The following is a 15,770-nucleotide window of genomic DNA, read 5'->3' as shown; positions in this document are numbered from 1 at the left end:
CAAGATTCACAGGATCATTAGCATCAGACACCACGCTTAACAACAAATTCCTCTTGGCTTTGTTAGCAATACGCTTTGATCGACGAACTGGATACTTTTCGCCACACTGATCAGCTACCTCGCTATCATCAGGAGTATCGTATTCACTTTCCGAAGATATACTGACATCATACAATTCGCTCTCATTCAGCTCTCTTCAATTGTTAATGTCTAAATGCTTTTGACTCTATGCAATAACCAACAAAAATACACCATCGCTGTACAACCAAATATGCGTAAGTGTTTCAAATTTGGTTTCACACCAGACCATATTTCTTCTGGACTACGACTATTACCTCTACAAGGAATACGATTTACTACGTACGCTGCTGTATTTGCAGCTTCTGCCCAAAATATGTTTCCTAGGCCAGAATCTAGTAACATGCATCAATTCATTACAATATTCCGTGCCATTATCTGTTCTCAGCACTTTTATTTTACGACCACATTGTGTTTCTATAGGGTGGGCCATATAAAATTTTAAATTTCGAAGACAGGGCGTAAAAGATTGAGTGTAGCGTTTGCTGTATGGCACGTAGCGCCGTCCTGCTGGAACCAAATGTTGGCCAAGTCTTCCTCTTCAATTTACTTGAAGAAAAATTCGGTTATCATATCATAGTCTTCATTTTCGAAGAAAAATGGGCCGATGATTCCACCAGACCAAATCAGCACCATACAGAGATTCGTGCTGGGTGCATTGGCTTCTCGACGATTACGTCCGGGTTTTCTGTGCCCCAAATGCGACAATTCTGCTTGTTAACGTAACCATCGAGGTGGAAATGAGCCTCGTCCGAAAAGATGGTTTTTCGGTAAAATTGACCATCCTCGGTCAAACGGTCTTCTGCCCAATCTGCGAACTGTAGAATAGTGAAGAGCGACCCATTTCGTAAATTTTAGACTTTTTACTGAATATCTGTCACTTTCCGAATGGTATTTGACGTTTCCAATGTCGAAATATAGATAATTCAAATTTAAAACGTTATATGGCTCACCCAATACTTTGCTTTTAAACTGCTTGAATTTTTCAAATACATCTGATTTAGATACAATAGGTGTAGCGAATACCTTTCTTGAAAAATCATCAACAAACACCAACAAAAATCTTACACCGCTGAACGATTTTGTGTTAATTGGACCAAGCACGTCTGAATGCATAACGTCCAAACAGTTTTTAACACGACTACCAACTGATTTAGTTGTTATTCTAGTTTGCTTACCCTTACAACATACAATGCTTTCTTTTTCATTTGCACCGTTGTAAATAACTCCAATCGTTGAATTCTGCACCTGCTTAATGATGTTTTTGCAATGTGTCCTAACCTTCGATGCCACAGTTCATAATTATTAATAGTTTTCTTTGCTTTCCCAACTGGAATTTTAGCACAATCTAATTTGTACAAACCATTTTCTGCATACGCTTTAGCAATTAATCTGTTTTTCTCATCAAAGATCTTACTTACATTCCCTTCGAACGTCACCTCTTTGTTTTGTTTTGTTATTTACCGAACCGACAAAAGATTCGCGCAAAGACTAGGAAACTATTCGACATTTCGAATATTCGTTTTGAATTTTTGTCTGTTTACATTTAAAACCAGGCTGACTTCGCCTGCCCTGTTAACAGGAACTAGCTCTCTGATAGCTAAAATTACTTCATTATGCTCTGCTGCTGTCAATTTCGAAAGTAACTTCAGATCGTTTGTCATATGTGACGTTGCGCCGGAGTCAACGTACCATACATTTTCGCCGCTCTGAGAATGCAAACACGAATTCGCTAATAGCGAATTTGAAAACATTGCCGTCCTGCTTTTAACTTCATTCTCATTTACTTTCTTTGATTTCGAAGACTTGCGAAGCTCTTTACGCATATGGCCTTCTTGACCACAATTGAAACAACGAAACTTTTTCCGATTAGAACTTTTGTCATTCTTTTTCTGTTGGAAATTCTTCGAATATAATGCGTTGTCAGCAGGATCTTTACTGCAGTCAAATTTGACATCTTGCAACAACAAACTTTTAACGCTATCGACAGTTAATTTCGCTTTCGAATTCTCCACAGCCATAACGAGTGCTTGATACTCATTAGGCAACCCAGCAAGCAATAATGATGCCACCAGCTCATCACCTACGTCCAGACCTGCATTTTGCAACTTGATTGACGTCATGACCATTTCGTTCACATAATCCTGTACGGATTGAAACTGTTCCAGCTTTAACTGCACAAGCTTCTTTAAAAGCTCCACCTTGCGAGTTAAACCACTGTCTTCATACGCGACCATTAAGGAATCCCATGCATCCTTTGCAGTCACTGCGTTCGCAATATGCGAAAAATTACTCGGCTCCACCATGAGCGGAATTTCCGCCAATGCCCGTTCATTGCTGTCACGATCTTTTTTCGTTGAATTTTCGGATAAACCGTTCTCCGTTATTTTCCAGCAACTTTTTAGGACCAAATACGATTTTGCATTCGGCTTCCAAAAATCGAAATTTTCACGTCCGCGAAGTTTTTCAAAAGGAAAACTAAGAGCACTTGTCGCCATTTTCTTTTAAATAAATCAGTTTTAAATAAATTTACTTTTAGCAATAGGCCCATAACCTGTTGAACAGAGTTACGTACACACAGTTTCTATCTAAGATGACGACTGACTTTATTGAATATGATATACATAAGAACTAGAGATGAGCGATATTGCGATTTTTCGATATCTGTGATTTCAGTGATTGCTATTTTTAAATCACGTGATTTTATATTGCTATTGCGATCGCAACTAAGTCGGCATTCAAACGGAGACCTTTTTTGTTGTTGTTGTAGCGGCCGATTCTGCCGATTTTACAGTGTTTGCCTGAATAAAAGTCCAGGTCCCTTCCAGTTACGTACACCCGACTATCGTGGGAACGACGGAACCTTTTGTCGTTATTAGCGGCAAATTCTCTTTTGGTTCCTGTAACTCGAGTCAAGTTTTTCCGCCTTTCTTTTCACTACATTTTCGCAAATGTTGGAGCGGTTCGGCTACCTGAAACTTAAAGCTTATTGCATAGTTCATTTGTATGTTGGTATCCGCTTTTAATATTTTCAAAGAAAAACTAATGACGAGAATTCCATAATCCATCAGAATGTTTTAAATACCCGCAGGAATCGCAGTTCATAGAAGCGAACTGCTATTTATAAAGTGTGATCGCAGTTGCGATTTGCGATTTGCGATTTTTCAATCACAGTGAAAAAATCACCGGTAGTGAAATATCGCTCATCACTAATAAGAACAGTATAAAAGGAATTAGAAGTATAGTGATGCCAGATTTACAATATTTCATAACAAAAAACGGTACCAATGAAAAAATATCTAAAGGTAAAAATTTAACTTTTTATCTTCCTGATCACGGGGTAATAAGACCAGATAAAATCATAACATAAGTACGAGTGGTTTTCAATGCCTCAAAGTGTATGAGATCATGCAAATCTCTCAACGACGTACTATATACTGGGTTAACATTACAACCTGATCTCATTTTACTTAAACTGAACTTGCGCATCTGTTTTCAACACATATGTTTTCAACGGGGATGTAGAGAAAATGTATAGACAAATTTTAGTGCATAAAGATCACGAAGATTTCCAGCGTATAGTCTTCCACAAATCAAGAAACAGTCCAATCAGCGACTACAAACTTAAAACCGTCACCTTTGGCATCAATCATGACATAGCGGAAACATATCAACTAAATTCGCCTTTAGCAACTTCTGTGTTACAAACCTAAACATATGTTGACGATATGCTTTCAGGTATCCACAGTCTCTCATTAGCGTGCAAATGACTATCCCAAGTGATCAAAGCACTGAATTCGGTTCGCCCAAAAGAAAATTACATCAAATCATCCCGAGATAAAAAATATGAAAAAGGAAAATTTATTAGATACAGATGTCCTAAAATTTGAAAAGGCCAGTACAACAAAAACCTTACGGATTCAATGGAATGCGATAACAGATCAATTCTCATATACAATTGAGTCAATATCTGCAATGTCCCCCAAAACCAAACGCCAAATACTTTCCTCGATGGCAAAACTTTTCCACCCCAAAGAATAGCTTTCGCCAATAATGATTCAAACAAAAATCAATTAGAATCCCTCGATTGGTACATTTCACTCCTAACATTAATGCAGAATTACACGGTTTCTGTGATGGCTCTTGAAATTTCTCAAGTTTGTTTGGGACACGAAAAAATACTTTAAATTGGGATGCGCGATTAGAAATTAAAAACCACCAATTGCCTGTCTCGAAAGAAGTAAAATTAAAATAGCCGACAAATTAGAACACGTGCGTACGGTTTCACGGTTCAATTCAAAGATAGTTCTTTATTCCGGTTTATGGTATCGCTTAGCTTAAATCTTAAACTAACGGCTTAATCTAGTGGTAATGAAAGTATGTGTTACAAAAGGGGTAAGTAATTATCTTTCGTTAAACAATAGATAAGTAGATAGATAAGTATTAAGATAAGTAATAGATTAGTATTATGAATGCATTATTAAGGTAAGTATTTTATATAATAGAGTTTCTTAATTTAATTGTTAATAATTCAATATTCAATATTTTACAATTCATTTAATTATTCTTGTTTTAGGTATAAATATGTCAATTGACGCAACACCGGTCATCAAGGTCAGTTTGTGGATGGGACGCTTAATTGTGCTCGGCTTGGTTGCTACGCCTACGCACCTTGCCGTCTTACCCTTCACGCGTCCTAGTACCCATCGCGCACCTGAATGCCCGTCAGGTATACTTTGGACCGCTGTCGGCAGAAGTGTTGCTTGAGGCAGCAAACAAGTTGCCATCTCTCGCAACAAAGAACTGGGTCCATTGGCACCTTCTCTAGGGGTAACGCTTGCAGGGAGCATCCTATTAGCAGATGTGCTGGTGTTAACGCCTCGCCGTCGTTGGGATCGTAGCTCAGAGGTACTAGGGGGCGAGAGTTGAAGATGGCCTCCACTTCGGCCAACGCAGTTGTTAGCTCCTCTGCTGTGAGTAACGCGTTGCCGATTACGCGAACGATATGGTGTTTGGCGGACTTGACCGCGGCTTTCCATAATCCGCCAAAGTGCGGCGCCCTCCGTGGTATAAAGATGAAGCTACACCTCTGCTGCAAATTTCTTCAATTCTGAACCCATTGCTAGGAACGTCTCCATCAGTTCGCGCAGCTTGCTGAATATCTTCGTCGGCATTCCTCGGCGTCCAATGAACCTTTTTAGGGCGAAAATAAATGAATTAGAAGATAGGTAATTCTAAATGTACTGCTTTGGAAGTAAAGCAAACGAAAACTGAAATATGTGTTTTTATGCGTGGTCGACCGCGTATTTTTAGAGTTGTGTATATCAGACCACAAAAATCTTCGTCACAAATAAGAAAGGGCCGTAGTGCTCGAAATCTTTCGACTGGCAAATTTCCCATTATATGCGACCGCACGAATCATCTTTTGATGAGAAGAGAATTTTTCAATCAGTTCCATTTTAGGGTTATCTTTCACATTTGCAGAAAATGTGAAAGCGTTTTTCTTCCTCTCTAAGGCTTCGTTTTCTGGGGAGAGCTGGAAGTGAGTGTTAATTGGCCGTAAAGCGGGGTCTTCTAGGAGGAACTGTGGACCGCCAAACCATGTAGAATTATTCAATTCAGCCATGTTACAACTCCGAGACATTAGATCCGCAGGATTTTGTTTTGTTGACACATGTCGCCAATGTACATTGTCAGTCAATTCTTGGATTTCGGACACTATTTGCGACAAATATTTGTAATGAAGATGGATGCATTTTTACCCAATGCAATGTCGATGACTTATTGATAGATCCTGATCCTATTTTGAGTCTCTAGATCCTAAAAGAAGTGAAGTAATTAGAATATTAAACTCGGCCGGATTCACCTTAACGAAGTAGTTTACGAACCACCCTAAATTTTTCGACAGCCAACTTTAGTGATCTGCGAGCCTAAACGGAACATATTGTCAGTCTCCGCTCGCCTCGATCCTCTTAGATTAATAGCCCACTAGTTACCAAAGCAAAAATTTTATTGCAAGAGCTTTGGATTCAAAAACTAGATTGAGATGAGTCGATTCCATTGCGCTTCGACACTAGCTGGCAGAATTTGAAAGAAAACGAAGAAGAGTTGAGTACAATTTTTTTTGGATGGTTGGGCCTACCATAAAAAGTTCATTTAATGAAACTTGGGATGAAGTATGACTCAAAGCGTCAAAAACAACACGTAATTTGGTTTTTGTGCTTTCGGGCCTTAAATGAAATAGTGTGGCTCACTCGGGATCTTATTGTTATTTAGGCTCATGTGACCCAGTGCTCTGTATTCATTCATCAAGTTCAGATACATTTTACGAACTTCTGGATCTTTCAGCTTTCTTCTCTCCAGTGCCTGAAAACGCCGAACTGCGGTTTCATAAGAGTGACCGACTAACTTCAGTTGTTTTCACGAAAATATTTTCACATTCTTCTTGCTCTTGCTGAAGGTAATTCTTCTGAAGCCCAAAATTTTTGGACCATCGAATTTATTGACGTTAAGTCATCTTCAGATTGGCAGACACATCCCACCCCAAAGCGTTTTCTGTAGCGTTGGTTGATTAGGGCCACTTTTAATTTGGCCAAACCCTAACAGATCGAAAAAGGTTTCTGAACCAAAAAAGATATCAATATTTTTTGATTTATGGAATTCTGGATTCGCCAATTTAATATTTTGCGGAGTTTTCCAGCAATTAACATTTATGGTATGGTCTGGATAATTAGTCGAAATGCAACTCATTATCCAGAATTCCGCCGAAAATTCGTAATTATTTACCCCCGACTTAACAAACGCGCTTAATTTTGTCCCCACTTTCGTATTTCCAATTCCTATTATGTTTAACGTTTTATGTTGGCGTCGAATACGCAACTTTTGTGCCAAGTCCTCCGTCATAAAGTTGACTTGGGAGCCTGAGTCCAGCAACGCTCTCACAGGTAGGTAATCAACACAACTGGTCCTCACTTGAATCACCGATGTTACCAACATGACCCGATCCGGCATACTCGCTGTATGAATGGCATGTGTGGTTGATGGTTGCGGATGAGATGCAGCGGGGAAGGAAACCGAATACTGGTGCAATAATGTGTGATGCGATCGATTGCACAGACGATATCAATCCGTTCTGCACTTGCGCAAATAATTCATGCATAAGGGCACCGATTTCCCGAACTTTGCTGCACCGGAAGCGCCTTAAAAGTGGAGCAGGCAGTCAAATAGTGGTCCTTGGATTTGCATTGCTGACAAAGAGACTGCCTATGTTCTATATGCTATTATAGATATATGTGTATTTATATGAACGTGTCAATATACATAATTGAAAGTGAGAAAAGGGAGGGCCAAAAACTGAAAGTGGGCTCTTGTTTTTATTTACGATTTTATGGACCCTTTGCGTAGAAGAAATGGTTTTTTCAGCAAAATCAATTAATTTTACGGGGTTAGGGGTAGTCAGAAATTTCAAAAAAGTATTTTTTTTTTTTGCATTTTCGTTAAGATTTGTAATATCTTATTCTCTGAAAGTTTCACGTTGATCCGATAATTAGTTTTTGAGTTATTCGACAAATAACAAAGAGAGCTCGGGCACTTCAAAGCAAAAAGGCAAACTTTAAACGCGTTTTTCTCAAAACTATGTTTTTTGAACTGGTGACAACTGTAACTCGAAAACCGCTCAATAGATTTTAATGAAATTTATACAGCTTTTTTTTCAAAATTTCGATTTTTTAAGACCAACTAACTGTTGATTTTTTCCCAAAAATTTAGAAAAGAATTTCCCGAGGCCGCCATTTTGTTAATTAAAAAAAAAATAAATAAAATCCTTCGATCAGGCCCAAGATTATCTATTTATAAAACATTTTTTTTTGTCCGATTGATTTTAGATGAATCCAAGGACTTATGGTTGCACCTTTTTTTGGAACTAGGTCAACACAAACAACTATAACTTTGAAAATATTTTTTTTTTTTTTGAAATTTTCGTGACTTCAAGTCACCGCATTCTATAATAATGCCATATTACTACTTTTGTAAAATAACATGATTTAATAGCAAAAAAAAATACTAAAAATTCTCATTTTTTCGTGCCTCTGACAACCCCTAACCCCTTAATCAAAATAGTCTCCTTCTGCTTCTGTTAGCTCGTTGGCCGGTATGGTCGCCAGTATGCCGGTGCAAGCCTTTTGAATAGTTTGGAGTGGTTAATGGTTAAAATGTGATTTTTGGACAAATAATCGTCCTTCGAATGTTGGATTCTGAGCAATTTTTGGTAGTTAGTCAATTTGTGCATAACAAGCCGTGCACACACCTTTCGTAAGCCCAAATGTTTGTTCAAAATGCGATAAATCGATGTTTTAGAGATGTTCAATTCCATTTCCATGAATTCCAATGGTGATTTCGGCACATTTTCGATTAACTTTCCGGTGATCACGAATTTTGATTGGCCCACATATTGATCCTCATTTATGTCCCTATGACCACTTTGAAAACATTGAAACCACTCGTGCACTCTGCTACGGGATAGGCAATCATCGCCATAAACTTTTTTCATCAATTGAAACGTTTAGGTAAAAGTTTTACCAATTTTAAAACAAAATGTCATGTTGCCTCTTTGTTCGAAGCTCATTTTCGCACCGATAACTCAAACATACTAGGAGTATTCTCTTGCTCTTGCAAAACCCGGTGCACGGTGCAGGAATTGCAGATTTACAACGGCACAACAACAAACACACGCAGAAAAATATTTGCAAGGGCTGTAAAATATATCAGACCAAAACCCATGTATATTTGCGTGCAATGTCACGCAAAAATAAAATTGCAACCCTGTTGTAGTTGCCATTTTATATAAAGACATATTACGTCGTTAAATTGTTGAGAAAGGTAAATTTTAATTAGATTTTATAATTTCTATTTAAATTATAAAGTTTTGTTACAGTTTTTTTGTTAAAAAAGTATGCAGAAGGTGCGCCAATTCACAATAGCCATGCACAATAGTCATTTACAATAAATTGACTGAATCATAACATGATAACAGATTCTAACGCACCAGTCGACATATAGATGGCGCCAACGGGGGGCGCTAGATTCAAAAAGTCCTGTTTACTTCGGAACGTACCTTGTGTTATTTTATTCACTTTTTGTTCACTTTGTGCACTGTTTTCGTTGTGGCACTTTTTGTTGTTTGTATTTGTTAATGTTCTCTGCACTTCTGACACTTCACTTTTGCACATATGTAGATATGCATGTATGTATTCTTCTATTAATTTTTATACCCTGAACAGGGTATATTAAGTTTGTCACGAAGTTTGTAACACGCAGAAGGAAACGTCGGAGACCCCCTATGATAAGTGTGTTGAGCTGAGTCGATTTAGCCATGTCCGTCTGTCTGTATATATACGAACTAGTGCCTCAGTTTTTAAGATATCGTTTTGAAATTTTGCAAACGTCATTTTCTCTTCAAGAAACTGCTCATTTGTCGGAACTGCCGATATCGGACCACTATAACGTATAGCTGCCATACAAACTGAACGATCTGAATCAAGTTCTTGTATGGAAAACTTTTGCATTTGACAATGTATCTTCACAAAGGTTGGCACAGATTATTTTCTAAGGCAGCAATGTAATCTCCGAAGGAATTGTTCAGATCGGCTTACTATAGCATATAGCTGCCATACAAAATGAACGATCGAAAAAAAGTTCTTGTAAGGAAAACTTTTGCATTTGATAAGATATATTTACGAAATTTAGTATAGATTATTTTCTATGACAAAAATGTAATATCCGAAGAAATTGTTTAGATCGGTTAACTATAGCATATAGCTGCCATACAAACTGGACGATCGGAATCAAGTTATTGTATGGAAAACTTTTGCATTTGACAATGTATCTTCACAAAAGTTGGCATAGATTATTTTCTAGGACAAAAAAGTAATATCCGAAAAAATTTTTCAGATCGGATTGCTATAACATATAGTTTCCATGTAAACTGAACACATAGTTACTAAAAGATATGCACCTGTGAAGGGTAATATTAGCTTCGGTGCAGCCGAAGTTAACGTTTTTTCTTGTTTTTTTTTTTTTAATTTTGTTTTGTTTTTTGTTTTTTGTTTCATTTTTATTTGTTTTCACTTCACAAGGCCGAAAACCGAAAAGTATTAAACAGGCAATTGGTACCGAAAATAATAACGAACACTAATATGTGTTTTTGTATGTTTAAAAATTTTAATTTTATTTATTTCTTAAATGCACGCACAAGTCTCTGCTCGGGCGCCATGAAATTTCCAAAGTTTTTTTGAGACACGAAAAGTTAAATTAATTTTAGAAATTAAAAACTACCAATTGCCTGTCTTGAAAGAAGTAAAATTAAAATAGCCGACAAATTAAAACACGTGCGTAAGGTTTCACGGTTCAATTCAAAGAGAGTTCTTTATTCCGTTTTATGGAATCGCTTAGCCTATATCTTAAACTAACGGCTTAATCTAGTGGTAATGTAAGTATGTGTTACAAAAGGGGTAAGTAATTATTTTTCGTTAAACATTGTACTAGCTAACATAAGCTATACATGATCGATCTGGTTTGTGGTTTTTCGATCCGGAGACAGCCAGATAGCTTGATGAATCTTCTTATGCTGGAATCTAGTACTACAGATAACCATATTTCGAGACCCGGCGAATTCGATCAGCCTCAACCCACTTGGGGATGTTTCCTCGTGGAGGTTGAATTTAAAGACCGTAGTGTCAAAGATACCTTCTTTGTCCACCTTGGCGTTAAAGTCGCCAAGCACGATTTTTACATCGTAGCGGGGGCAGCTCTCATAAGTGCGCTTCAAGCAGTCATAAAAGGCTTCTTTGGTCACATCGTCCTTCTCTTCTGTCGGGGCGTGGGCGCAAATGTTGAAGATCCTCGCTTTGATGCGAATTGTGGCTAGACGTTCATTCACCGGAGTGAATGATAGTACTCGGCGACGGAGTTTCTCTCCCAGCACGAATCCCGCGCCAAACTTGCGCTCCTTTATATGGCCACAAGGATTTGTCTCTGTCCTTGTCCCGTCCATCGCATTTCTTGGACGGCGGTGATGTCAGCCTTTATTTTCACGAGGACATCAACCAGCTGGGCAGCGGCACCTTCCCAATTAAGGGACCGGACATTCCAGCTGCATGCCCTCAAATCATAGTCCTTATTTCGTTTGCCATGGTCGTCATCAAAAGGGGGGGCTCTCATCCGAGGCTGTCGTTTAGTTTTCATTGGTACTGTTTTTTACGTGGCGGGTCCCAAACCCAGCGCACAACCCTACGGAGGGAATGTTTCGCCTTTTCATTTTTGCTCGCCTTCAAACGGATGTTCTTAGGCTACCCAGAGGATATTTGCTCAAAGACCGGAAGTCGAGAGCTGCTTGTGTCGTATGTAAAAAAAATCGTTTCTGGCCACTCCCAAGTGAATGGCGATCAGAGAACTTTCCTCACTTGCGTGAACTTTTACACATGACTCCATCCTCCAATTTTAAATTCACCGACTTAGAATTTTCATATCACTCCAGATGAGCCTTATCACATATACCCAAACTCCTTATTTCAGTCGAGAGAAATCAAACTTGCTCTAAAGACGATCTCGAAAGGGGAAGCTCTCTTCTCGTCTAAAATGCATTCTTGGGCGCCAAGAGATTAATACGGGCAAATGGTAGACTACCGAGCTCCAGCCTTAGTTACAATGAACGACATCCCATCACTATTCCTGAGAAATCCCGTTTTACTTCTTTATTTCTAGTATATCTCCATCAGCTTACACTGCATGGTGAGCATCGCTTGATGCAACAAATGGTCCGACAAGAATTTTACATACCGCGACTAAAGCCACGAATCAAATAGGCGATTTTCATGTGTAAACAATGCACTATGTACAAACACGAAATGCGTTGATCTGCGCACGCTCTACCACCTGAACGATAAAATTATGATCTACCTTTTACCATTACTGTTGTCGATTTTGCGGGACCTTTCCACATAAGGACCTCAGTGTTAAGGTCTTCCTCATTTAGAAAAGGGTATGTGGCTGTCTTTGTATGTTTTACGACAAAGGCAATACACATCGAGCTTTGTTCAGATCTGACAAGTGCGGCTTTTCTCGGAGCATTTGCACGCTTTGTCAGACGACGCGAATTTCCTTCAAAGATTATGAGCGACAATGGAAAATCGGAGCTCAAAGAGCCACAGAGGAAATGTTTATAAATTTCATGAAATAAGTCTCCTTTGAATTTGTTAAAAAGTATGCACCTCAAGGGATCGATTGGCAGTTTATACCTCCATGTTCTCTACACATGGTCGGACTTTAGCAACCAGCAATAAAAAGCTTTAAGCCCCATTAAAAGAAAACGGCAGGTATTCACAAATTCATTTATGAGGAGTTTACTACACTACTCGTATCGAAGCCATACTAAATTCACGACTCATCTCGCCAACCGAATGGCGTTTAGGCTCCATTGAAAAGGTCCGTCGGGGCGATGGTCACATTAGATTAGTAGATGTCCGAACACAAACTGGCATACTCGACCATTGGTAATATTGTGTTTCCTTCCAAACACTGACCAAGCGATAACACAAGCGCCGCGAAATCAAACGCATAAATATAATCAAAACTGGGATTGCTGCGCCTAGAGCATCACCTTCACCCATCGCCGCTCCAAGGACATGAAGAGTCTTGAGTCCGCCAAGCTAAGCATCTGCTGCAGCACATTAGGATGCAAACGAGTATAAATTTGAAGAGAATTTGCCTCCACTATGCAGCTTATGCCATCGACCAGGCGTTCTGAAGAGGTGCACCATCTTTAAAAGTATGAAGCACGCTCAACACCTTAAATCGCCAGAGCACACGACCATTGCATGAATTGCTTGGCAGACACCCACACCATATTTTAATGCCTAACGGGTCATGCCAATATTGTCAACACCCTCATCTTATCCTGTTTCACCGATTCTCCCGCCGAGTCACAAAAAGTAGCAGGCACAGACAACACGGAGATCCCGTCCAGCGCTGGATTGTTCACCACTCCAGGCACACCAGAGATGATGATCTCTTGATCTTGCGATACTTTGATACATTAAACATACCACAACATCACACGACCCAATGCAACGTAACATATCTACCACACAACCACAACCACACATCATACCAATAACCAACCACATTACACATCAACGATTCGTTCCTCCACCACCTACAAGCAATAGAAAAGGATTAGTCAGATCAGAATGGGTCTCCCTTTTCAATGTACGCATTACCTCACATGCCGTTGGTACGTGCGTTAAAGTAGCGTTGCTAAATAATGTTCCTTTTATCGATATACATATGTTTGAAGCTGCATCCACTTAAAGTGTTAGGAATAAGTGAAATCTGAAGTTTTAACAAAAAGAACATTTTGTACAAATACAAAAATAATATTTTAGAATTTAAAAATACGAGGGCTGCTATATATATTTCTAGCCTAATAATGAAAATAGGAATATTTATCAACGAAATTGTTATTGTTTTTCAAAATATTCTCCATCAAGATTTATACACTTTTGCATGCGCTCAAACCAATTTTCGAAGCACCTTTTCCACTCCGATTGAGACACCTCCAAAACATGGTTTTTGAATGCTTCAACTGCATCTTCTGGCGTCGAAAATCGTTGGCCACGCATTATTTTCTTGATGTGTGGGAATAAAAAGAAGTCATTAGGTGCCAAGTCAGGGCTCTACGGCAGATGACCCATCAATTCGACGTTTTGGCCGGTCAAAAAGGCGCTGGTTTGAGCCGATGTGTGAGAGCTCGCATTGTCATGGTGCACAATGATTCGTCTTCTCTTGTTCGTTTTTCGAATTTTTCCGAAGACTTCAGGCAAACAAATGGTGGTGTACCACTCAGAATTGACCGTCCTACGTTGCTCAAGCGGAACAGTCGCCGGAGACCAGTTTTGCCGAAGAAACAGGCGACCATTTGCTTCGAAGTGCTTCTTCCACGAACAACTTTCGTTGGATTTGGCTCGTCTTGGAAGACCCACACGGTCGATTGCTGTTTTGTTTCGGGCTCATACGCATAGATCCATGATTCGTCACCTGTAACGATCTTATAAACGTCTTTTGAAGCACCGCGATCGTATTTTTTCAGCATTTCTTTACACCAATTCACACGAGCCTTTTTTTGAGCGATTGTCAAATTGTGCGGGATCCAACGAGAACAAACCTTTTTTAAGGCCAGGTGTTCATGCAATATCGAATGTATGCTGGTGGGAGAAACGCATAGGCATGCCTCTATCTGAAGCTATGTTACATGACGGTCTTGCATTATCAGTTCACGGACGGCATCGATGTTTTCTGGCACAACGGCTGTTTTTGGACGACCTTCACGGAATTCGTCTTTGAGCGAGCGTCGGTCACGATTGAATTCGTTGTACTAGTTTTTCACAGTGCTATAGGATGGTGTTTCATAGCCATACAAAGATATTAGTTCATCGATGCACTCTTGCCGTGATAATCCATTTTTTGGCCGAGATGAATTTTTTAATTCCCTGTAAATAAAACAATTCACGATTAAATGACAAAACGTTCTGAGTGATGTTATGCTAAAAAATGTCAAACTTTCCAATGGAAATTTCAGATTGCACCTGGCAACACTTAGTGTTGCCTAGGCCAGAAATATATATAGCAGCCCTCGTATAATTATTCATTATTGAAAGTGTAACATAGTCATTTCTTTATTTTCGGAAATTTTGCATATTGTGTTTATATTCAACATTGCAAGGTGAATATATTACTGATATTAGTGGAAACCAAAAAAAAATATGAGTTATGTGTTTTTTTTTTTTTGGATAGGTGTGGTTTTTTCGACTCATTCGTCCAAATAACTGACTATCATTAAGACGTCTTCGCACAAGTCTACTGGATACGTTAAGCCCAAATTCGTTGTTTATTTCCGCCATAATCTCTCGGTATGATTTAACAAGATCAACCTTGCTTTTTCTGATGATGACTCTATTAACAAGTTCCGTTGTTTTACGCCCAAGAGCTTTGTGGATTTTTTTTTGAGCAAATTCGGATCACTTTTATCAAAATGTATGGCGTTGTATACCATTTTCATCGAACAACTCATAATTTCAGCATTATTTATTGGTTTTTTGTCTTTCCTGTGAAGGTCAAAAATTATTCAGGGGTGTTGTGGAATCTGATAGTTGTCAGAATCAGAATTGAAACCGATCAAAAAAAGTGGTAGGTGTCATGAATTCAGATATTATTGGTTTGATGTTCGAAACAGAATTTGTATCGGTTTTGGGTGTCATCGGTTTTGCTATCAGAAATAAAACAAGAAGATAATCCAACAGATTTGAATATTCAGTATACATTTCTATGTGTTGTTAGACGGTTGAAGAAATGTAAGTTAAGAAATTTATTTATTTTATTGTTAAGAAGTAATTAACTTTATTTTTGTAGGGAAAACATAAGAACAGAACGCAAAATACGATCATAATTGAATTTATGGAAAAAAATACAGATATCATAAGAGGATTTACGAAACGAAATAAAACGACAATAGATTCGTTATGGCAGGAATTAACTGAATCCCTCAATGCTGCAGGTTCTCCACACAAAGATGTAAACGGGTGGAAAAAGGTAAGTAAATTTCAGTGAAAATTAAACTGCAATTAAAACAAACTTATTTC

The 15,770-nt window shown here is 38.6% G+C and overlaps 1 protein-coding gene across 31 annotated transcripts in view; it reads left to right on the top strand.

Annotated features, from left to right (window-relative positions):
• LOC105228281 (uncharacterized) overlaps positions 1-15,770 on the top strand; it is a 253,501-nt gene that overhangs the window by 86,864 nt on the left and 150,867 nt on the right. For 3 of the 31 annotated variants that reach the window (XM_049446023.1, XM_049446029.1, XM_049446026.1), the window contains exon 4: positions 15,541-15,720. The exons of 24 other annotated variants lie outside the window; for them this stretch is intronic. The gene's annotated coding sequence lies outside the window, so the exon portion shown is untranslated. 4 more of the 31 variants (XM_049446022.1, XM_049446028.1, XM_049446027.1 and 1 more) reach the window with 2 other exon arrangements.

Source organism: Bactrocera dorsalis, chromosome 1, assembly GCF_023373825.1.
Source record: "Bactrocera dorsalis isolate Fly_Bdor chromosome 1, ASM2337382v1, whole genome shotgun sequence".
In the NCBI taxonomy this organism is placed as follows: domain Eukaryota; kingdom Metazoa; phylum Arthropoda; class Insecta; order Diptera; family Tephritidae; genus Bactrocera; species Bactrocera dorsalis.
This window is presented reverse-complemented; position numbering and strand designations above follow the sequence as displayed.